The sequence below is a fragment of the Myotis myotis genome, unplaced genomic scaffold (assembly GCF_014108235.1).
Source record: "Myotis myotis isolate mMyoMyo1 unplaced genomic scaffold, mMyoMyo1.p scaffold_m19_p_5, whole genome shotgun sequence".
Lineage (NCBI taxonomy): Eukaryota > Metazoa > Chordata > Mammalia > Chiroptera > Vespertilionidae > Myotis > Myotis myotis.
Window position 1 is genome coordinate 89,532,205 of NW_023416357.1, and position 26,129 is coordinate 89,558,333.

Consider the following 26,129-nt stretch of genomic DNA (forward strand, 5'->3'; position numbering starts at 1 on the left):
GCCAAACTGTTTTCCATTGTGGCTGCACCGTTTTACATTCGCACCTGCAAGGCACCAGGGTTCCAGTTTCCCTTCATCCTTCCAGCACTTGTTTTATTTGCTAATAGTCATCCTAGTGGGTGTGAAATATTATCTCATTGTGATTTTAATTTGTGTTTCCCTAATGACTAATGATGTTGAATATCTTTTCATGTGTCTATTGGTCATTTATGTATCTTCTTTGGAGAAATGTCTGTTTGAGTCCTTTGCCCATTTTTGAATTGGGTCGTTCATTTTTGTTGTTGAGTTCTAGGAATTCTTTACATATTCTGGATTCAGATAATTGATTTACAAATATTTCCGCTTTGTGGGTTGGTTTTAACTCTGTGGGTTGTTTTTTCACTCTCTTGATAATGTCTTTTGATGCCTAAAAGGTTTTAATTTGATGAAGTCCAGTTCATGCATTTTTTCCTTTTGTTGCCTGTGGTTTTGGTGTCATATCCAAAAATCCACTGCCAAATCCAGTGTCATAAAGACTTCTCCTATGTTTCCTTCCAAGAATTTGTATAGGTTTAGCACTTATATTTAGGTTTTTGATACATTTTGAGTTAATTTTTATATCTGGTATAAAGTAAGAGTCCAACAATTTTATTTTGAATTTTGAATATCCAATTTGCCCAGCACCATTTTTTGAAAAGTCTGGCATTTACCAAGTGAATGGCCTTGATACATTATCATTTGACCATATATGCAAAGGTTTATTTCTGTGCTTTTTATTCTATTGCACTGGTCTATATGTCTGTCCTAATGCCAGTACCACACACTTTTGATAACTGTAGCTTTGTAATAAGTTCAAAAATCAGGAAGTGTAAGTCTTTTAGGAAGAGTTATTTTAATTCACATGAAATGCAAATATGAATAAGTCTCAGCTTAGTTAAGGCAGAGGAGGTGGCAGTCAGACCAGTTTGAAGACTAAAGTTCCTGTTAGCATTATCCAAGCTGCAGAGTTTCTCACAGGCATTTGTCTTTTAGAGGGAGGAAGGGATAGGAATGGAGACCAAGGACAGTACTAGCAGGAGCGTGAATTGGTCCAATCTTTTCGTGGGGCATTTGAAAATAAGAATCATAACTCTTATAAATGGGCTACCACCTGACCCAGGGACAGTATTTTCAGACAGAGTAATAACAAGTGGACCTAAACAAAAATTTGCCTGCAAAGATGTTCAACCCAGCATAGTTATATAGTGATAAACAGCAAGTCATGGCACAGTCATACAGTGGGATACCAGGTGGCTGTTAGAAACATGCTGTTGAAGCATAGCTGTGGACATGAAAAGATGGTAATGATAACTATTTAAATTAAAAATATATGTACTATGCAATTTCACAGTTACCTGGAGATTGTGAATTATCCATATACGGCGCATACTGGGAAGGTTAGATGCCATTATTAATAGAGGTTATATTAGATCTGACTCTCTAGAGGCAGTCCTGAGATAAGGATTTATGTCAACTGATTTATTAGGGATGTTTTTCCAGAAGAAACTGGTGAGAGATGGAGGAAGCAGGGTAGAAAAGGTGAGGAAGCAAAGGAAGAATGCAATTTCAGGTCAGCTCCCACGGGGGCAACTCCAGCATGATCCTTCAGAGAAACTTTGGGGTGTAAATTACACCTCAGGTTTTCTTTAACCCAAGGCAAGGAGACTGGGCTTTCAAACTCCCTCACTCAGCAGTCACTGGCCAAAGACTACCCTGGGCCCTGTGGGGCGGGGGGGGGGGGGGGGGGGGGGGACAGAGATGAGGTTCAGAGAGAGAGAGAGAGAGAGGGGTGGAGGGGGTTTAAACTCCCAGGCCTCTGGATAAAGTTGCCCTGATAGCCTGAGGGTAGTCCCTTCCCCCCACCCACCCATCCCCTCATCACAGGTGCAGGCCATTGGACTCAAAAGCTTACCAAGGTTGGGGAAGAATGGTAAAAGGGGTTCTAGGGTATCTGGTGGAGCACCTACTAGTATTTAGCACTCTCTACATTTTTATAGACAAGGAAAAGGTAACATTTTTATCATAACAACATGTTATTTTCTAAAAAAAATTATACACAGAAACAAATAGCTTTCAAAATCCTCTGCAATCTCGCATTTATTTCATAGAAAGATGCTTAATATCCTGGAACAAACACTCTTTCTCATGGCCATGCTGCAATGCCGTTCTATCAATGTCCTAATAAAGCTATGAGGCTTTGAAATCAATCCTCAACCCAGGGACATGGTATTTGCAAACCAAATATCTGATAAGGAATTAATATCCAAAATATATACAGAACTGATACAACTCAATAGCAGGAAAATGAAACAATCTAATTAAAAATGCGCAAAGGACCTAGATAGACAGTTTCCTAAAGAAGACAAACAAATAAATGGCCAGCAAGTACACTAATTGTCAGGAAAATGCAAATCAAAACCACAATAAGCTATCACCTCACTTGTTAGAGTGACTATTATAAAAAAGATAAGAGATAACAAATGCTGGCTAGGATGTGGAAAAAAAGGGAATTATTGGTGGGAATGTAAATTGATACAGCCAACAGTATGCAGGCTTCACAAACAAATTTTAAAAAGAACTGCCATCTGACCCAGCAGTTCACTTCTGGGCATATATACAAATGAAACGAAATCTATCTCAAAGAGATTTTTGCACACCCTGTAATGTTCATTAAGGCATTGTTTACACAGTAAGATGTAGAAACAACTTAAGTGTTCATTGACTGGTGAATACATAAAGAAAATGTGGTATATACACACAATGAAATACTATCCAGCCCTAGAAAAGAAGGAAATCCTGACATTTGCAACAATATGGATGGTCCTTGAGGGCATCGTGTTAAGCAAAATAAGCCAGGCAGAAAAAGACAAATACTGTATGATTTCACTTATATGTGGAAAAAAAACAACCCAAAACTCATAGAAATGGAGAGTAAATTAGTGGTTGCCAGGGACTGGGAGGGCGGGGAAATGGGGAGATATTGGTCAAAAGGTACAAACTTTTAGTTATAAGATGAGTAAGTCCTGGTGGTATAATATACAGCATGGTGATGACAATGAACAATACTGTATTGTATACTTATAAAGTTGCTGTGAGAGTAGGGCTTAAATGTTCTTATCATGACAACAAATAGTAATTACGTGAGGTGAAGAATGTGTTAACTAAATTCATTGTGTTAAGTGTTTTGAATGCATGCATGTATCAAATCATCATGTTGTACACCTTAAACTTATGCAATGTATGTCAAATATACTTTGATAAAACTGGAAAAAATCCTCATTCCAGGGACCAATAGATATCATTGATAGTAATAAATACAATGAAAACAATAACAACAATGATGACTTTTGGAACCATTAATGTTAGTAATACTAGTACTAGTAACAGACATTGGACCTCTCTATGGGCTGAGTCCTGGGTGAAGCACTTTACATACTTCAATAATTTAAACCTCATTAAATCCTCATAGTAATCCTATGAGTTAGATGCAATTATCACCCCCATTTCCCAGATGGGAAAACTAAGGCCAAGAGAGGTTCAGTAATTTGCTTCAACAAAGTCAGTAAAAGGCAGAGCTTGGACTCAATCTAGGTTTGCCTGGTGCCAAAATACACTCAGAAACATTGCAATGTGAAAGGTCCAAACCCATGTGCTTCTCCTCTGATATTTTCAGAAATGAAAATCTTGAATTCTGATCTTGGCCCATTTGTTCTGTTGTGCTGCCTCTTCTTATATGTGATTCTGAGAATAATTCTTTGGACAAGCCATTTTAGCTTCTTTCTGTTCGTAATCTCTTGGGAGAAGGGCTGATGTATTTGCAAAATTATGAGTGAAACCCATCATTGTCTACAAGGAATGCCTGCCCCAGTGCATGCTGGGTTGAGCATTTTATAATATAGTCACATTTCAATCATTGCATTCTCTAAATGATAGTTTTCTCTGATCTAAGGAGAAACCTTACCTTTTTGCTGCAAATATACATGGTAAAAATGGCCAGAGGCCAAGAGGCATATTATAATGCGAGAAAAGCATTTTCTAGGACAGTAGAATAGGGTGATAATTTTAGAAATTGCCAAATGGCATAAATGGGTGGCTTCCTTCTTTTCCTCAAGCATTCTCCTATCATTGTCTGCTTAGGTCTAAATTCCTGGCATAGAACTCTATATGACACAGGTTGAGAGAAGCAGGTTGAAAGACTAGAAATAAACAGCTCAAAAGACACAGAGAGGATTTAATTACTTCCACAGGTTAAATTTCTATCCAAAGATTAATTTGCACACGCAACCCCCATGACTTTCCAGATTTCTGCTTGCTTATGTGTGAGGAGAAAAACAACTTCAGCTAGGCTGAATGCAGCGATTAGTTAAATTACTCGACATACATTATAGAAAAACCTCCATTCCACTTGGAGTTGGGGTTTGCTCAGTGCCGCCTGATAATAACTTTCTGCTTGACTGATGGCTACTAATTCTGACAGAGGTACGTGAATGTCAGTCACAAATGGAAACAGACCCGCAACCTCTGGGACCCAGTAAGCCAGTTGCCTAGATCCCATTCCCAAATGTGTCTTGATTCAAAATCTAGGCCGAAGAGATTTAATTACATTCTGTATGGGAAACATTGATGCTTGGAGTTTGTTCTGTTTGGGGCTTGCAAGAGAGAAAAGAGGAGGAAGCGAAGCACAGAGGCCTGGGGGCCTCAGAGCATCATGCCCCGCTGACTGATGCCGAGAACAGACCTCACATCTGTGAAAAGGAAGTGGAGTGCTTAGGAACAAGGTGGTAGGGAATGAAAGCACCAAGAGACGCTTAATCCGCTCCAAGAAATGGGCCAGGAAACCAACTGTGCTTGTCTCAATCCAGAGATAGCTGCACCTCCACATAAGGACGGCACCCCCCAGATTTCCTTTTCTGCCTCCCCTCTCAGCCCATTGCCGTTGACTGGGTCTTAAGTCCAGGAAGGAGGCCTCACAGAGCGCACCCATGCAGCCAAGCAGTGCGAATGAGCACTTCAAGTGTAAACGTTTCTCCTAACTCTACGTGTGCAAGGCCAATGGGTTTGGAAGCATTTCCCCCACTGTTCTCCTGGAGCGCTGGCTCTGTGGGGTACCTCTGGGAACAACTGGACTAGGGTCTTTGCTTTGTCTGGTTTTTATCTTATACTAGAGGCCTGGTGCATGATTTTGTGCACAGGTGAGGTCCCTTGGCCTGGCTGGCTATCAGGGCTATCTCGTCCACTCTTGATTGGGGCCAACTGGCAGGGGCAGGGCGGGGGCAGGGGGAGAGCAACCACGAGAAGTTGGCTGGCCATGGGAGGTTGGCTGTGGGAGCACACTGACCACCAGGGGTCAGATCCTGCGTTGAGCGTCTGCCCCCTGGTGGTCAGTGTGCATCATAGCTACCGGCCAGTCTTAATGGTTGCTTAGGCTTTTATATATATAGATTTCAGATACACAAACAAGGCTTACAGAGGACAAAGAACTTGGGTGGAAGTCTGGTGTTCTGCTTCAGCAAATGGCTCAAGCTCTAGTTCTGCCGTTTGGCAGGGCAGTGGGAGATTGGACACGTTTCAACGTCACTGCACCTCTGCTGGTGTTCCTGTGAAGTGGGGACGCGAGCGGCATAGTGACGACACAGCGTTTGCTATTAGGGTTAACTGGGGTGATGCCTGTAAAATGTACTATATTAATTTGACATAGATTTGTTAAGTGCCTTCTATATCCAGCTAATGTCCTAGGTGTCCATCACCTATGTTTGGGTGACAAACATAGCTCAGAGTGGCAGCGACTGGCCTTCATTGACTACCGACTGTGTGCTAAGGCCCTGGGCTTTATCTTTTACACACACACATCTCGTTCTGTCGGACAGCACCCCGAAGAGGCAGGGCACTATTTTTATCTCCATCACATAGATAAGCAAAGCGAGGCTTCAGGAGAGAAATTGAGTAACTTGCCCAATGTCACACTTTTAGTGGGTGACTGATCTGTGATTCATTCAATCATTTCTTTCAACAACGATTGAGAACCTACGATTGTGCGAAAGGCAGGGAATGGACGAGGCACAAACAGGACAGGCTCTCGCTCCTAACGGGGCTTATATTCTAGTCGGGAGGCAGGCCTTGTGGACCGAGCAACAGCAATTCAGGCCTGACTGTGACAGCCTTCAGGAAGGCGACGTGGGAGGCGAAGGGTGGGACCTGACCCAGTTTTTGGGAGTGACATTTAAGCGGAGACCCGAAGGAGAGTGGGAATCAGGGCACAAGGGCGGCGTGTGAAGCAGGTTCCAGGCTGGGGCCACCGTCACGGTGTACCTGCTCCTCAGCCTGTCCTTCCAGTCTATTGAAAAGCAGCGCTGGCTCAACCCAGCTCTGGGCGACCCCCATTCCAAACTGCCAGCTCGCCTGCCAGCCCCGAGCCCTGGCAGATGCGGGTTCTCCGTTAAGAGGGGCTTTGACATCATTTCCTAGGAGAATCTTTTCCCTGACAGAAGACATGTGATCGGCCCTTGGCAAATTTCAATACTAAAGGCACCGTGTGTGTGTGTGTGTGTGTGTGTGTGTGTGTGTGTGTGTGTGTGTGTGTGTGTGGTGGCTGTAAAAATGCCGCTTCCAATTACACCTCTTAACCATCCCAACTCTCAGCCCTTTGTTCAGTGAGCAGGAAGTCAGGATGGTTGTTTTGAGTGACAGAAAGAAAAGCTGGTGAGCTCTTGGCGGTGGATTCTGAATAATACTCCTCCTTTCTGAACCACAAACAGAGAAACCCTCTCAGCATCGGGCAGAGGAACACCGAGTTGCTGGACACACTCGGGAATACCAGGGCTGTTTTCATGGTTTTCCCTTGGGGAGCAAGGCAGGCAGCATTCTCAAACCTCCAGAACTTTGAATGAAAAATGTGTGTGTGTGTGAGAGAATTCTTTTCACATTTCCGCCATTCAATTCTGTTAAACATAGTGTGACCTTTGGCTAGAAACTAGGGTCTCAGATATTAAAAAGGCTCCTCCTCCCACACACCCAGCCCCCCAGAAGTTCCTAATCTAAGGCAGAAAACGGGTGAGTGGCAATAAGCAACTTTAACGGGAAGTAAAATGTGCTCAGTGCCCACCACAGAGCCTGCCCCATAATAGACACTTAATAAAGCTTTGCCGAATGACTGAGGGCCTGCCTGCCTGCCTGCCTGAATGAATGAATGAATGAATGAAGTTCTATGAGGAAGAACCAGGCAGACTCCAGAGTGTGATTCAGGAATTATATTGTTAAATTTGCACAGAAAATTGAGGGTTGATGTATATAGGACTTGACTGGATAAAGAAGAAGAAAAAAGAGAGATGAAGTCATGAGGAAACCTTGAGATTCATGTTCAGGGGGGCTGATTTTAAAAGCTTGACCGTGTCTCTACCTGCCTTAGAACAATGGTGGGAGGTAGAGCCTTCTACAGTGGCGCTCAAAATTGAGTGTCCATTGGAATTGCTTGGGAAGGTTGTTAAAACCCAGACTTGGGGGCCCTACCCACCGTTTCTGACTCAGTAGGTCTGCGTGGACCCTGAGAAGCTGCATTTCTAGCCATTTCCCATGTGATGGTGATGCTGCGGGTCCCTTTGGAGCCTCAGGCACAGTGGCTAGAGTGAGAGCTCTGCATTCAGCACTGGGGCTTAGGGCTGCCAGATACAAACCAGGGCGTGTAGTACATTTGAATTTCATATAAACAACAGATTTTTAAAAAAAATTTTTTACAACACTTTTAAAAAATTGATTTCAGAGAGAAAGAGAGAAGGAGAGAGAAGCATCAATGATGAGAGAGAATTATTGATTGGCTGCCTCCTGCACCCCCCTCACTGGGGATCAAGCCCACAACCTGGGCATGTGCCCTGACCGGGAATCGAACCATGACCTCCTGGTTCATAGGTCGACGCTCAATCACTGAGCCATGCCAGCCTGGCAGCAAATACTTTTTTTTAAATATAAGTATGTCCCATGCAAGAAGCATCTGTATTTTTATATGCTTCCTCTGGCAACTCCACTGGGCTTACCTCTCAGCATTGCCATGGGGAAGCCATGTTATTTAAGGCAAGTCGTGCCAGCTTTTTGAGTTTCAGCATCTCCACCTACAGAATGGGGATGGTGATAATGCCACCTGTCTCCTAAAGTGCTTCCCACGGTGACACAATCACATAAAGGACTTAGCACGGGGCCTGGCCTGTAGCAGCACTCAGTAAATGCCAGTGGTTATGATTCACCATTAACCTCAGGTGAGTAACTTTTTGGAGAAAAACACACTGTGCAGGGAGTGCTTTGTGAAAGGATTCTGTGATTCAGCCTTTTTTATTTTACAAGAAGAAATATTTCTCTTCTTAGAAAAGGTCCTTTTGGCTGCCCCTCCGATCTCTTTAGAGTAGATTATAAAAAATAGGTTGGCTGATTGCATCTAAAAGCTCTCCTTCCGACAACGTCCACGCTGGCCCCGGGCAGGATTTCGCTGTCCTCTAGGTGCTGTGCAGGGTGTTAAATTTCTGAGGCCTGCTGGCTAAGGCAGGTCTCCAGGGGAGGGCAAATATCTGCCTCTGAGACAGAGTCCCTCTCAACCTGCTGCTTGCTTTAAAGGGAGGGGGGAGGGAGAGAGAGAGGGAGGAGAGAGAGACAAAGAGGGAGAGAGAGAATGCTTTTAATGTGAATTCAATTTGAGTGTGACATGATCCCTTCCAATTAAACTTTTCCCCTCAATTATTCCAATTTTATATCTCTCTGGTTTTAAAACGACTGTCTTAGCATCACTAAATGGCAAAGTTGGAAGGGGTCTTGTATATTATCTACTCTCATGACTTCCATTTAAATGTGTTGTGTATGTTATGCATATATATGTGTGTATCCAAAGCGAGGAGAAGGTCGGGGTGCTGATTTCCTTTGCCGTGCCTGGAATCTTGGCCCATTTTGGGAGCTGGAAAGCTCATGAGGGTCAGCCTGCAGTGCTCATTGGTAGGTAGGCTGAGTGATGTGGTGGGCCTGGGGTCTGGTATGTCTGGATGTTTCTTTGGCCCTTGGTGAAATAAAGTCGACTAGATCAGTATTTTTCAATCTGTAGGTTCAACCTATAAGTAGGTTATGAAATTATTTTAAAGAGCCATGACCATGGTTGTTGGGTTTTTTTTGGGGGGGGGGGGTTGGAGGGGAAGAAATAGAAAACAATAGGATCAAAATATAGTGTATTACATTGTGAACAGCAAGGGCATATCTTGTATTGTGAAACTTTTGATAAATATGAATATACACACATGTACACGTGTAATGGGCCATGGTCAAAAGACTCTGGAAGTCACCAGAATAAGACCCCTTCCAACTCTGCAATTGGGTGTTGCTAAGACAGTGGTTTATAACCCAGGGCAATGTTGCTCTCCTAGGGAGATTTGGCAATGCCGAGACATTTTTTATTGTCATGACTTTTTGGGTGGAGGGGAGGGTATGTGCTATTGATATCTAGTGGGGAGAGGCCAGGGATGCTGCTAAACATCCGCAGTGCACGGACAGCCTCACAACACAGAATCATTCACCCCTAATGCTGCCTGTGAGGAGGTGAGAAACCCTGTGCTACGAGTAGGTATGGGCAGAATCACTTATCGGCAGTAGCCTTGCAACGACTCACCCACGCTTACTGAGCACTCACTACATGTAGGCGCTCTTCTCGGTGCTTATATGACTGAGCTCCGGGACCACCTACAGCATGTGGGAAATAAAGTTATGTTCTCATCCCCATTTTCAGGAGAGGAATTGAGTGGGCTGAATAAGGGCTGCCTGACGTTACACAGGCCGCCGAGTTGGGATTCAAGTCCAGAAATTCTGGTTCCAGGTCCCTTGAATCAGTGTCTTATATTTCTGGGGCTCTTCCGTTTCCAAAGCCTTTATGGGTGGTAAAATATATATGTATGTCGTGGTGCTAGGACATTCACCATGTTGTGCAACCATTACCACTATCAACTTCTATGCTTTTTAATCACCCCATTAAACAGTCACTCCTCATTCCCCCCTCTCCTCAGCCCCTGGGAAACTCCAACCTCTTTTCTGCCTCTAAGAATTTGCCTATGCTAGGTATTTCATATAAACGAAATTACATAACACGTGGCCCTTTGGGTGTGGCTTCTTTCACTTAGCACACCTTCAAAGTTCATCTACAATGTGGCATGTAAAGTATTCTGTTGACTCTACATACCACATTTTGTTTATCCACTTATCTGTTGATGGGCACTTGGGTTGTTTCCATATTTTGGTTATTGTGGCTGATACTGCCATTCACTTTTATGCAGATTGTGGAAAAGGGTAATGTCACTGAGAACAGAGAGAAACTGAGATTGTTTTTGCTCTTAGATACTGTGCCCTGTTGTCTCACACTTATTCTCACTTGGTCATCACAACGACCCGTGATGCTCCCCCATTTTTGCACACATGAAGAACAGAGAGGGTGAGCCACAGCGCATTGTTACTCGTCACAAAGGAAAAAAGCGTGTGTATATGACTCACAGAACTCTGAACAGTGGCTGCCTTCTGGAGTGGGAGCTGAACTTCATTCTGATTTATACAGAAATCATGGTAGGCAAGACTCCCTCGGTACTCATATCATACTACTTCCAGGTGTTATGTTTATGCCGTTGTAAAGGAGCCTCAAATCAGCATACAGAGCTTTTACATTGTGCAAGAAAAAAACGACGTTAAATGCTGTGACTTTCATTCCTTCAACATTGTGAGGGCCTACTATGTGCCAGGCACTGCTCCAGGCAAGGAATATGGCAGTGAACATGGCGGATGGAGTCCCATTGATAAGGGTGGAGAGTTACCCTTTGCTCTGTAAACCTGTTCATTGATTCTATCACTGTCCACCAGAAGAAGATGGCTGGGCCCTGAGACCAAGTATCAACCCTGACCCCTGAAAGTTCAAACTCACTATGTTCCCAGAAATGAAAATGCACTTATTGCTCTGAATTGAGCATAATATCTCCCCCTGATCCTTGGGGTGCCTTTTGGTGGGAGGGGCAGAGCCTACAGCTGGATGTGTTCACCTCCTGCTTTTTCCACTCACACTGTCTCCTGAACCACTGCAGTGCGGTCTGGCAAGGAGAACACGTTCAGGGTTGAAGGTTCTCTCCCCTATAAAGAATAAACAGGCTTTTCCTACAAAGGGCCAGGTAGGGAACAGTTCTGTGCTGCGGGTCACACAGCCCCTGATGTAATTACTTAACCCTGCTACCGTGACACAGAAGCAGCCAGAGGCAGCACACAAACAAGTGGACGCGGCTACGTTCCAATGAAACTTGACTTACAAACCCTGAAATTAAATTTCATGTCGTTTTCACATGCCAGAAAACATTACTTTAAAACTTTAAGAAGTAATTTTAAAATGGTCTTTACCATTCTTCCCCGTGGGTGGAGGCCAGCTTTGGCCCACAGGTCGTAGGTCATCCTCTGCTCCTTGGGAAGAGTCCCTGCCTCCCAGTGCCTCCTGCTTCCCTCCAGCCAATCACCGTATCCCGGGGGAGCTCACGCCACTTTCAGAAAGGTGTTGTTTTCAGAAAATATCAGTCTCCTATTGAGTCAAAATATGCCTTTCTGAGCTCAACATTCATTCAACAAATATTTTTAAAATTTTAAATATTTTAACTGTACACGACAGAGGTCGTGGAATACACATGAAGGTAGAGAGGAAAGTGTAACAAACCCTGATGTGCCCATCACCCAGCTCTGTGATTATCAACAGGTGGCCAGTCTTATTTTGGATCCACCCCGACTCGCTCCTCCCGCCATGCATGGATTCGCTTTAAAAAAAGCCCTTAGTACAGTTGATATACAATATTCTATTAGTTTCAGGTGTACAACATAGTAACTAGACATTCATATAACTTAAAAGTGATCCCCCAATAAGTCTGGTATCCATCTGATACCATACATAGTCACTACAATATTATTGGCAATATTCTCTACATGCATGCATTCATTTAGAGAAATTCCCAGAAATCATATCACTTCACCAGCTAATGATTTCAGTACACATCTTTGAGAGCTAAGGACTGAAAAATTTTACCAAGTTGCCCTGATAATACGCCCCAAAATTAATACACATTTCTTTTTTAAAAATATTTTTAATTGATTTCAGAGAGAGGAAGGGAGAGGGAGAGAGAGATAGAAACATCAATGATGAGAGAGAGTCATTGATTGGCTGCCTCCTGCATGCCCCACACTGGGGATAGAGCCTGCAATCCAGGCATGTTCCCTGATCGGGAACTGAACTGTGACCTCCTGGTTCATAGGTGGATGCTCAACCACAGAGCCACACAGGCTGGACAACACTAATTTCTTAAAATCATTTCTATCCAGTGTCCAAATTTTCTTGACTCCATTTCTTTCATAGTTGATTTGTTTAAATCCAGATTAAAATAAGATCTATGTGTTGCTTTTAGTTAGTAAACCTTTTAAGTCTCCTTTAAAAATAACAGGCTTATTTGAGTATAATTGGAATATAATAAACTGCACATAGCTCAAGTGTATGCTTTGATAACCTTTGACTTATTATATAACCATGAACCTTTCTCTCATCCCAAAAACTTCTTTGTTTGCTTTGTAATCTCCCTTCTGTACCTCCCCACCTCACCTCACCAACTCCCACCCCACGCCACTACTAATTTGCTTTCTGTCATTGTAGATGAGTTTGTATTTGTAGATGAATTTGTAGATGAGTTTTATATAAATGAAATCATACAGCATGTGCTGTTTAATGTCTAGCTTCTTTGCACTCATGGTTGGTTCAAGAGCAATCCATCTTGCTGGGAGTATCAATAGTTTATCCTTTTTTTAAAATTATAGAATAGCCTTTTCTAGGATGGATATACCACACTTTATTCATCTATTTACATGTTGAACATTTGGGCTGTTTCTAGATTTGGCTATTATAAGTAAGTCTGTTAAAAGAATGAAAAGATAAGCCACAGACAGAACACTTAAAATTTAATAAGAAGAAAACAAACAACCCAATTAAAAATGGGCAGCAGATTTAACAGCCACATTGCCAAAGAAGATATACACATGGCAAATAAGCACATGAAAAGATATGCAGCATTCTTTTTACTTAGAGAGAAATGAAAGTTAAAGCCAGAAATGAGATACCACCGCATACCTACTAGAAATGCTAAAATGAAAGAGAATGACCATACCAAGTCTTGGTGAGGGTGAGGAACTCTCATATACTGCTGGTAGGGGTGTAAAATGGTGTAAGCCCTGTGGAAAACAGTTGGCAGCTTCTGAAAAAGTTAAATGGACACTGTGATAGCAGCAGCATAATGGTTTCCCAAAGATGCCCACATGCTAATTCCTGGGATCTCTGAATATGTCAACTTACATAGGGAAAAGGACTTTGCAGATAGATTAAATTAAGGAGCTTGAGATGGGGGGGGGGGGATTATCCTGGGTACTCTAGGTGGCTCCGTGTAGGTCCCTATGAGAAGGAGGCAGGAGGGTCAAAGACAAAGAGACTTAAAGAAGTGGATGCTGATTTTGGAGAGGAGGAAGAGGACACAAGTCAAGGAATGCAGGTGGCTACTAGCAGCTGGAGAAGGCAAGAGAACGGATCCTTCCCAGGGTGTCCAGAAACAATGGCAGGCTTCTGACACTTTGATTTAGCCCAGTTAAACACATTTCAAACTCCTGACCTCCAGAACTGTAACACAGTAGTAACTTTGGATTGTTTTAAGCCACTAAGTTTGTGGTAATAGGTTACAGCAGACATAGCAAACTAGTTCATACACCAACATATGATTCTGCCATGTATTACAAATACCTACTAAATCCATGATCCTACTCTTTAGAGATATACGGTAAATTAATACTACCTCTTATCTTCCTTGATGAGATATTTGATAGGTGCTCACAGGCCCTGGAGCTTCCTCACTGGCTTCTAGTCTAAAAAGCTCTGTTCTTCCACACCCTCCTCTTTTGTGTCAAAGTCCCTCATAAAGGACTGTGATACCCGGAAACCCAGCGTGATTTGCTCAGGGTAACTCAGGACATGGTGTGTGGTGAACATCCATGTTTTGTTTGTTTTCCCAAGATTCTTCAACTTCTCTGGGCAATGACACCGCAATCTTCACTTGGGGCACTGCCCATCCTCACTTTCTAGATCAGACGGCTTTGTTGTAGCTGTTACTGACCTCACTCCATGGCAACAGGGCAGCCACGTGTCTGGATGTGGCTAATTAGAAAACTCCATCACCCTGGCTAGAGAAACTGGTCCAGGAATGGGCACTTGGCCTAAGTGGGTCTCTGTGGAAATGCTTGGGCTGTCAACTCACTCATCAACTGGTTTCTGGGTGAACCCAAAATCAGAGTAAAGGGAATTAGGTTATCTCCAAGGATGTTAACTCTCAAGAGGCACTGCTTTTCATCGGGGGACCTATTTGGAGATACCTGGGAAAAGTCTGGCAATGCCAATGACTCCATTCATTGGTTTGATCAGTACACAGGGACACACTGGCTTGGTGTCAGTTGGCCAGGCACTGGCAATGACCGGGACTGGCTTTAAGCTCTCTGCATTGGTTTCCAAGCTCTCTGAATCTGACCCACCTTACCTATTCAGCAACTTCTTCTATCCTTGTACTCCCACAACCAGAGATCTGTCCGTCATACCAAATCCAGACCAATGTCTATGCCATGCTCAGTCTTCCCTGGCCACTAAGATTCCTCTGACACTTCCACCTCCTGGCCTCTTCAGTCTTCTAACCAGGTTGCAATTAAAGACAAAATCATGGCAAATGTTTATTTCTGTCTGCTCCCCTGGTCTTTCTAACCACATTTCAGGAACTTTGAGGTCAGAGGGACCTCTTGTGTATCTAGAGATCCTGGCAGTCCTTTGCACAAAAGGACTGAAGGTTCACGATAGACAGGGTCTCATGGAAGTTGCAATATAGTGGCTGGGAAAAGGTAATAGCCAAGCAGATAAATGAGACTATGACATATAATGATGAAGGGCAAACAAGATAATGGGAGAATGAGCAATGGGATGAAAGATTAATACAAGGGCAAAGCTGACTTCTCTGAGATGGTGGCCTTAGAGTGGACACTTGACTAATAGATTGATTGACCTCTTTCCCTCTTTTGTGTTTTAGCTTGGTGGTTTATGACAAGGACATTGACCAGTAGAATGTTTTACTTCCTTTCTTCTTGTGCCTTTACTAAATGCCTTCCAAATAGCCTTAAATGATCCAATAGCATATGGTAGACAGCCTATAAGAGGGCCCTCAGAGAGCCACACATCCTGGTATTCCTGTCCTTGAGTGTTGGCTGGACGTACTGACTTTCTTTTAACAAACAGAATATGGCAGAAGTGATGGGATGTCACTTCCAAGTTTAGTTTAGGAAATGACTATGGCTTTTATCCTGGCTCCCTGTTCTCTCTCTCTCTCTCTCTCTCTCTCTCTCTCTCTCTCTCTCTCTCTCTCTCCTCTCTCCTCTCTCCCTCCCTCCCTCCTTCCTTCCCTCCCTCCCTCATCACTCACTCCATGCAGCACCAGCATCCATTTCATGAGGCAGCTGTACGTAGACATCCACATGGCAAGGACTGAGGGCTCTGGCAAAAATCCACGGAGCGACCTTGGGTGTGGATGTCCCCTTCGCCCCAGGTTGAGTTTGCAGCTGAAATTGCCGCCCTGGCTGAGAGCTTAGCTACAGCCCCATCAGCAACCTTAAGCCAGAGGCCCTCAGCCATGCTACTTCCTGGTTCTTGATCAAACAGGAACTGTGAGATGATAAATATTTGCTGTTTTAAGGCCACTAAGGTTATAAGGTTTTAAGGTTTGCTGTTTTAAGGCCACTAAGGTTTGGGTAATTTGTTACACAGCAGTAAATAACTTTAGAGCCAAATGGGTGTGACCATCTGTGGGTATGAGTCTGCCTCTCTACAGATAAGGGAGGCAGATACCATTGTATCCAGGCAAATATTCTGCATTCATCTGAATAGCCATCCTGAGGAGTCCCTGTGATGGCCTTTCAAGCAGTTTTACACTGGACTGTGATTGTCTGTGCAGTGGGTTATTGTCACGACTAGAATGTAAGCTTCCAGGGAAACTTGAATGTTTTCTTTGTTTCCTTACTCTCACTACCTCATTACCACAATGATCATGCTGAGATTTGAGAATTCACTAACTTCCTTTACCTTTATAATAACCCTATGAGGAAAGTATTATCATATCATCATTTTGTAGATGCAAAACTGAGACAAAAAAGAGTTAATTTGCCTAAGTTGATGCCACATGTACGTGATGGAGCCAGGATTTGAACCCAGGTGTCTAGCTTCAGAGTTCCTAATACAGAAAGAAGTGTTCAAGTAAGTAAGGGAGTGAAATTGACGTGTGACTTCTGATTACTGTCCCTGGGCTGAGACCTCCTGTTATGCTGTTTATTCATTGGTGTTTTTGTTACCTTTGAATGGTATTTGTTGTCAACAACTTATAGTCTAATTTTGTTGCATATATATCTGTGCCTATTCCAGAAGCAACCTGTTGCCTTTGCCATCTCCTATTCATTCTGCGAAGCCCTTCACAAAAGGTGTGGCTTTCCTCTATCTTTTGGGGTCACTCACTATATATGTTAAGATACTCATCACCAGGCGCGTCAACATGTGCGTTGCAAGCAACGCCTCTCCGAGGCAAAAATTGGAATGATTTTAGGGAATCGTGTAACAATAAATTTCTCTTTGAACAAATCAGGAAGTCCCATAGCAAAAATCTTAAAGCTCCTCATGTTTTCTGAAAACCTTGAGGGGGCCTCTCTGGCTCTGGGTTGCCACACGGAGACACGGCAAACACAGGTTGTGATCCCTTTGTCTGGCTCTGAGGCCCAGACCTCTTCAGAGTAGATAATGCAGCTTCATTCCAGTTGTGCGGGAATGGCCTAGAAAAGGATGATTACATTTCTTTTAAAAAGTGTTGGATTTTTTTTTTTTTCCTAGTGGCTTAATTTGTGATGTAAAGGAGATGTATGGAATAAAATTTTCAAAAAAACCCCCCAAAACTTTGACTCGCTCTTCATAAAGTCAGACAGGCCTTGATGAATTCAGCACTTTAAAGGATACGTCAACACAATAAATTTTATGCCCTCGATAAAACTTGTGAGTGAGCTCAGTGAGAAATTCCAAGGCCTGGGAAGGCAATTAACGTTTGAAATATATATTGAGTTGTTTACTGTGACAGTTTATGTGGCCACAAAGTGGTAGTCAGGATGTCACAAGGGAAAAATTTCCCTGGGAAATGCTAGGTTTGCTTTTCAAATAACATTGACATGTCAGATTGCTCCTTGAATACAGGGGAATGTAAGAAATGACTACCAATGAAAATCCAATTCTCCAATCACATCATGCCATTCTTGCTTTCTATTCCGACTGGCAATAACTTCCTCTGGGGTATTTATTGTCAATATTTTAGTAACTTAATTTCATTGGACCATTTGTATCACTGTTTGTTATAGTTCTGTATTTTTTTTTAAATTGATTTGACTTGAGTTTAAACCCCAGACCTGCCTTTAGTCAACGTATGACTTTTAATGAGTCATATTGCTTCTCTGGACTTCATTTTCTGTTGTGAGAATTAAATGAAACAACACGTTATAAAATACCCTGTTAATTATGATGTGGTTTATAATTTAGGAAATCACTATTACTTCTTTGTGTAGCATTAACAAGCTTTTTCTGAGGATGGCACTAATACACAGAATGTCGGAGAAGATCCAAAAATGCAAGCTCTGTGTACTAGTCAGTTATTGTTGTATCAATGCTGCATGACAAACAGCCTCAGAATTTCATTGGTTTATAACAATATTGACTAATTATACATTCTTTCGTTATATTAATTTACCTTTTTTGTTGTTTTTGTTTTTGCTCATTGGTCTGTGGTTAGGCTGGAGAGCTCTGCTTTAGGATGCAAATAGATTGTAGGTTTACAGTATGTGTACCATCTGGGCCATAGCCTTTCACGGACAATGACAGCAATGTAAAGAAGGTGATCAGAAACACAGGATGCCTTTTAAGTCCTAGGCTTAAACTCATACACTGTCACATTTGCCACATTTCATTGGCCAAGACCAGTCACATGACCAACCCAACCTCAATGGGGCTGGGAAGTATGCACCATTGACAGTGATGCATGGCAAGAGGGAAAAATAATTTCACCTACCATTGCAATATTTGCATAAGTAAAAAGAAAGAATCTGAGGTCATTATATAAACAAAAGCCACTTAAGAAACGTACAGTTTTCTCTCTTTTATATTCAAACTTCAAATAATTTGAATTGACCTTCTTCTACAAGCCAAATGAGGACTGAGTTTTCTCCCTCTCTTGTATTTGACAAAAATCATAGATTTTGATTCCATCAGTGACTCATTTTTCCTTTCAGAAAGTCATGTACTTATTATTCAAGGTCTCCAAAAACTCTTTGGTGGACTGTGAAATGTCCGTTTTATTGGTTCATCTTCAAATGTCAACGACTAGTCAAGGTAATAAGAGAGTTAACTGTTGATTCATCTGTTCAAATCAAGTGATACTGTGGGGTGCATGAGACCAGGAGTCAGGAAGATGTCTAGGTCTCGTGCTAGCTCTGGACAAGTCAGTGGCATTCTCTGGGGAGTATCTATGAGAAAAGGAGCTGAGGAATCTCCAGGGCAAATCAGTGAATGGTGCTAACTCTTCTCAGTAATCTGAGTGCAGAAGTCATTGTCTAAATAAGCATTCTTTCCAACTGCAGTCTAGCCTAAAAGTTGGCAGATGTGACTTGCCCCAGGGCATGAGCAATTTAAGGAAGATGTTTTAAATGAAGTGTTTAAAAAATCTATAACAATTATGTAGGGGTTTTTTAAGCTCATGTAACAATTTCACTGCTTGTTTCTCAGTAAATATTTCTATTTTCCTCATTGTTGATCCTGTAATTTCACTTTTCAGAAAATAATCAGAGATAAGGAAGGAGGTTTATGTACAAAAATGTTCATTTTGGCCTTTTAAAATAATTAAAGTGAAAAATTGAACAGAACCTAAATGTTTAATAGTAAGAGATGGATTAGGTAAATTATTGTAAATCTACTTAATGGACTATAATACAGATGTTAAAATAATGGCTTAAACAATTTTAATGACTTTTGAACTATTTTAAGGACATTCCCATGATATAATACTAGATGGAATATGTAAAATAAGGAAACCACATCCTATATAATAAAACCCTAATATGCAAATTGACCGAATGGTGGAATGACCAGTTTCTATGACGTACACTAACCACCAGGGGGCAGATGCTCAATACAGGAGCTGCTCCATGGTGGTCAGTGTGCTCCCTCAGGGGGAGCACTGCTCAGCCAGAAGCCGGGCTCATGGCTGGCAAGCGCAGCAGCTAAGGACCCCCCAGGGGTCCTGGACTATGAGAGGGTGCAGGCTGGGCTGAGGGACCCCCCCTCTCCAGTGCACAAATGTCATGCACCGGGCCTCTAGTAATGTATAATGATCAATTTTTTTAAAGTGCACATTATATTTTAAGGAAATTCAGAAAAATGCAAATAGTGGTGATCTCAGGATTGTGAGGTTGTTGGTGATTTGCATTCCCTTCTTATATTTTTCTTTATTTTTTTTTTACAACAAACCTTTTATTTTTTCATATATATTAAAGTGATACATAGACATAGGTAAAAATAAAAAATATCTTTAAAAGCCTATAGTGAAATAGATCAGATCTAGCTTCCCAGAAATAACTATTCATACTTTTTCAGCTATTTCTTTGGGTTTCCTTCCATTTGTCTATATACTATGCTTATACCTCTATTACCGGGGTCATGAGTTTCAGAAATTCTTTATTAGCTTCTGATTATGATGGTTGAGGGGTTAGCTCTCTTTCATCAACTTCCCCAATTTCTCTTCCCATCCTTCATTGTCTCAATTTACTATGTCTCAGTTTAATTATATCAAAATATTTGTTTAAATCAATAATAATGTTTATATAATGATGACTGTATAAATATTGTTCATGGCTGAACTATGTTTAGTTTCCTTGTGTGTATATCTTTTCTGAATTCCCCAACTACTCTGTTAAATCCTGGTCAACAATTTTCCAAATGCACAGACACAGTCCCAGACATTCTATATGCCATATCCTTTTCCTCTGGTGACATCTCCCTGACCACTTTTATTAGACTGTTTGCTCTTTAAGTTTGTAGCTCAATATCGTTTGGGGTTACTATCGCTGGTCTGCCATATAGGATTCCCCAGATCCTGTTTTTTCCTCTTTCTTTAGTTGCTCCTTCCTGTTGTGGAGTACATCCACTCAGAAGCCTCCCCAAAAAAAGAATTCATGGGTGATAAATATTTTGGGCCCTTTCATGTCTAAAAATATCTTTATTGTAGACTCCCATTTGATTGATAGCTTAGCTGGATATAGAATTTCCCCTCAGACATTTCAATAACTGTCCATCTCCAATCACTGTTGCTGTTCAGAGTGATGAGCTATGGGTTCTGAGCCACCCAGATGCAGGCTGAATGGGACAGAGATGAACAGAAGGATCCTGGGCCAATAATCTAGCTTGAAGGAAGAATTATGAGTAGATACAGAAAAAACATAAAAAGTCACAGGGGTCAAATTCCAATTGATTGTTGAGAGAATTAGCCAGTGACTACTGTGAAGTAGGAAAGAAATGTAGCTCAAGGAAGTTAGCTTGGGCCTGCCCAATAGTTCTTGCTTGCTGGGTTCAGAGTTTAGGTGTCAGAGATGCAGAAAGTTCCAGGGAGCAGGATTGAGTTGAACTTGGATCCAAGGAGGAGCTTCAGGCTCAGGTGTATGCTCTTTGCTGGACACAGGTGTATCCTGTGCTGATAGCTTCCAGAGGGAGGTCAGAAGCCTGAAACTACTGATCAAGACAGACATGCAGAGCTCTGGGACCCAAGCAGAGGCCCAGAACTTGGTTTTGACTAAGGCATTACAACAGCACTCTCTGTTCCTCACTCTTTCCAACAACTTCTCCTTGAATTCCAGGTGGAGAGAAACCACTGGCTTTGGGCACAAGGCTTCCCATTGCCTCTCGATCCGCTCACACTCTGCCACCAGCGTCTGTAAGGAATGAAGTCAGCTCTGCAGGGTTGCCAATGGCAAGGGTTATACACACCCGGAAATCACTATTGTGACCTCCATTTAAACAGTGGTGCCCCCAGAACTTGCCTGTCTGGCCTTATTCTCACAGTGACACATGGGAGAGACACACCCGTAAATAGGTTTGGGTCCGAGGTCACATGTGGTTTTCATACTGAAAGTGATTTTGGTGGAAAGGAAATAGCTTAAAACCTCCTGATGCTCTTATTGTCTTCCAACAGACTGAACCAGACAGGCGGGAAATACAACCCCCCCTTTAAAACACTGACCTTCTTTCAAATTAATTTTCCCAGAAGTTTGAGCAAGGAATCAATGGGAAAAGAAAATGATTTGGGATCACAGTTGAATGGTGGGCAGTTTTTCAAAGTGTTTTATCTTCTTGCAAGAGTGGATGCGCTTGACTAGAGTTAGCAGCTGTCTGCCGGGGAGGATTTCAAGCTCAAGAACTCAGCACTTCTGTCTGTCTAGGGCTTGATTTACTCTAATACATAGATTTCCCCCCCGCAAGGCCATTGACACTCTTTAGAAGATGATGAGATGATACAGTGCTTACGGCAGGCTTGCAAATAACTTGCTGGCCCACAAAAGAATTTTTTGGTAATCAACCCCAATTAAAAAAAAAGTAAGCCCAGACACCAAAGTATAATGAAGCAGCATTTCTTTGTTTCCTTAACGTGATGCTCAGTTGTCATGAGGAACTTTAGGATCGCTCATTTTAATTCTACTAAGTCCCTGTTATGTGCGAAATTACTGAGACGGTTATCAAGAATTCCTAAGATGGTCTTAGATGCTAAAAATGTACAGGTAAGAGAATAAAGCTAGAAGAACAGAGTAGAAAATATTACTATTATTATGTCAACTACCATCATCATTACTGCTACTATCATTATTGTTATTGCTGCCATTACTACTACTATTCTACTATGAGTACTATGATGACTGGTAGCACTATTACTACTGCTATTACTATATTAGTACCACTACTCTTAATACTACTACTATGTCTACTGCTACCACCACTATTGTTACTGCCAATACTGCTTCTACTAGTACTACAATTATTTTACTATACAAGTACTATGACTATCACCACCACTATTACTACTATTACTGACATTATTATTTTACTACCCATAATCTTACCACTACTGCTACTGATGCTGCTAACACTACTATTACTATCACTACTATTGTTATTAGTACTACTGCTGCTACTACTATTTTATTATTGTAAGTATGACTATTGTCACCACTATTGCTACTATTATTACTACGTTACTACTATTGCTTCTGCTGCCACAATTACTATCTACTACCACTGTTATTACCACTATTACTACAACTACTACTACTATTGTTACTCTACCACTACTATTGCTATTAATAAAACTGTAACAGCTACTCCTCTTGCTGTTGCTACAGCTACGACTACTACTATTGCTATTACAACTAGCAGCTGCATTTTTATTTTTAGCACCTTCTATGTGCATGCCACTTTATATATATGATGTTGCTTAATACTCCCCAAACCTACCACTGTAGGAAATACTGACTCCATCATAAATATAAAGATCTTGAGACTCAAAGAGATTGAGGTCAATTGTCCCAGATCACCCAGAGTGAGTGGCAGCACTGGGCTGACGCCAGATCTCTCTGACTTTATTTCTTGACCAAGATACTCTACTGAACAAGACAAACAAAAGAGCAGGAACAGAAGATTCCCCTGGCTGATGACTGTCATTCCCATCTGAGAAGACATGAGATCACCTGAGGAGACTCTTGATACAAAGACACAGACACAGGGAAAGCCTTCCCTTCAAAGCTCCCCAGCTGGTCCCTCTCTCTTCCCTCCTCGCTCACACACTCACACTCAGACATACACAGTTTCACTTAGCTGACCTATTTTATTTTAAAAGGGAAATGAGCTGATGCCCTAGATTTGGGAGAAGACTGACACGCCTCCGTTTATCTTTCTGCTCACTGTTCTTTTTCTAAACCCCAAACTCGTTGACAATTTTTCTTCCTAATAGGCTTAGTTAAAGGCAACCTGAGGGCTTCCATCTGCCTTTCCCTTCCTCTTCCCCTATCCCAGTCTCAACATTCACACACAACCCATTTACTGCCAAATAGAGCCCAGAAAAGGGAGCGCCGTTAATTATTTCATTTGATAAACACACGGGCTGAGCACCTAATCATGATGGCTAACACGCATTGCGCTCTTACCATGAACGCTCTACATGTCTGATGTCATCTCATCCTCACACAAATCACCCCTCTAGACAGGACAGGTAATAAAAGCTCAGATCAAGTAAGTCGCCTAAGGTCACTCGGCTTTATGTAGCAGAATTGGGACTCCACTGTCTTGTGCAAAATAATTATGATTTGGTGGGAACAGTTTTGTGTGTTCAGAATATACAATAAATAAGACTCAACTCCTCACTTCAAAGTTGCTTAAAACCCAATTGTGGTGAAAGATGGGGACACACAAACAAAAGCGTGATCAAAGGACAAGGGTGGGGGCTAGGAAGGGAGTGGGAGTCAGAAACGGGCTGATTCTGGGCTGAATATGAAACTAACCAGCTATGAAGTCCCAACTTGCACCGTAGGTCACAGCATTGAGAGGCTGCTGACTCTGATCTGGGGGCAGAAGCAGGCAGGCAGGAGGGTTAGCGGGTGACGGTGCACAGGCTGCTACAGACAGAGTGTCAAAGAGGCCAACTCCATGCCGTAGGAGCTGCTTTTCTTCCTTAGGAAAGAAGTGTTTTCATGCACCGTAGGCAAAGGAGAAGTCACAGGCAACAGCTCATGGTCCTAACCCAGAGGCCCGGGATCCCAGCTCTGGGAAGGGCAGTCTTCAGGAAGGAGAAGCTCATAGAGGCCACTGAGCTGTTTCAAATTGCACCTGTCCTGTGCTTGCTTTGATTTTTTTACAGTACTTTATTTAGGTACTAGGCTGGGTGCACGGGATTCGTGCACTGGTGGGGGGTGTGGCCTGCAGGGATCGGCCCTCTGTGGGACTGCCACTCATCCCAGTCAGCCAAGCTCCCACTGTGGGAGCACACTGACCACCAGGGGTCAGCTTCTGCGTTGAGCGTCTGCCCCCCTGGTGGTCAGTGCACATCATAGCGACTGGTCGAGCCGTTATTCCGGTTGTTCCACCATTTGGTTGCTGGGCTTTTATTATATAGGATTATAGTGCTGGAGATTCACCATACAACATAGCATCTGTACTTAACTATACTGTACTGTATACAGTAGCCCCCTGCACCCCCCTTTTATCTGTGCTTTCACTTTCCTCAGTTTCAATTATCTGTGGTCAACTGCCATATGAAAATATTAAATGGAAAATTTCAGAAATAAATGAAATCTCGTGCTGTCCTGCTCTGTCCTGCCCAGGGTTTGAATCATCCCTTTGTCCAGCATCTCCACACTGTAGATGCTCCCACCCCATTAGTCACTTAGGAGCAGGCTCTGTATCAGGTCAGCTGTCAGGTATCATAGTGCTGTGTTCAGGTCATCCCATTTTACCCAATGATGGCCCCAAATTGCAAAAGCAGTGATGCTGGCCATTCGGATATGCCAGAGAGTAGCTGTAAAGTGCTCCCTTTGAATGAAAAGGTGAGTACAGTACAATAAGATATTTTGTGAGAGACCACATTCACGTAACTCTTATTACAGTATATTGTTACAGCTGTTCTATTTTATTAGCAGTTATTGTTGTTCATCTTTCACTGTGCCTTATTTATACATTAAACTTCATCAGAGGTTTGCATGTATAGGAAAAAGCAGTGTATATATAGGGTTCGGTGCTGTCCCTGGTTTCAGGCATCCTCTGGGGGTGTTGAAACATATCCTCCTCAAACAAGGGGGGTGGCTACTGTACTTAAAACTGGCTAAGACAGTAGATCTTATGTAGCGCGGTCTAACCACAAAAGAAAAAATTATAATAAATAAATACGTTCTCAAAGAGGTGCCAAGAAACTTTAGGAGGTGATAAGTCTGTGTTTACTTTTGAGATTTGAATAAGAGTTAATCAAGTCAAGAGGGAACATTGTATCTGGCCCCTCCCCTAAACCATCATTTCCCCTTTGTGGGGAAGAGCACCTTCCTCTTCCTCTCCCCCCGACACCTACCTGCCCTGTGTTACCCTCTCTACCTGTCCTCTGCGTCAATGCTCTTTGAGGGGCTGGAAGGCAACTGAGTCCATCAGAACAGGAGATATTGTTTACTTATGGGTCGGGGCACTCATTCAAAGTGCAGACCCAACTAAGCCAGACCAAGCTCTTTGCTCCAGCCTGTCACAGAAGGCCTGAGTGTGAAGGTCATGGAGTGTGAGGGCATCCTGCAGCCATGGGAGGTGGATTCAGGCGTAGCGGGGAGGTGGGGGCTCCAAGCCCATTCAGGGAGCTCCAGCTTAGTTTTATCGAGCTCTGCACGGAGCTCACCAGGCTTGGCTGTTGATAAAATGGTCTTTGATGCTTATCTGCAAACCTTCCACATCCAGTCCCTCTGCAGCTGGCCGAGATGACTGTCCATAGCACACTAAAACCTCACCCTGATTTTTAACCCTCTGCATGTTCGCACTGATGTACCTTTTCTTATAGTTCCTTCTTCCTTCTGGATGCCATTTTCTCTTCCCTGTTGGCCCAAATCCAATGTAGCCTTCAAAGTTCAGCTCATCTGTCATTTTTCTTTCTTTCCTCCCCCCTAATTCCCTCTAGGAAAAAAAATTTCCCTCTTCTTACCTGTAGGGTTTAATGGCACTCTTTTGTGGGTTTGAATGTTCCCATCATCTCCTTTGCTGCTCTATGGTTTTCTGAGAATAGCTGGTGTGTATCTGATTCATCTATGTGCTTCCAGTGCCTAGTGAAATGCCAGGTAGCGATGAATTAATTAAACAAGCAAAACTTTCAGGGGAGTCTCTTTGTGTGTCAGATGTGTGCTAGATTCTGGGAATGTATTAACAA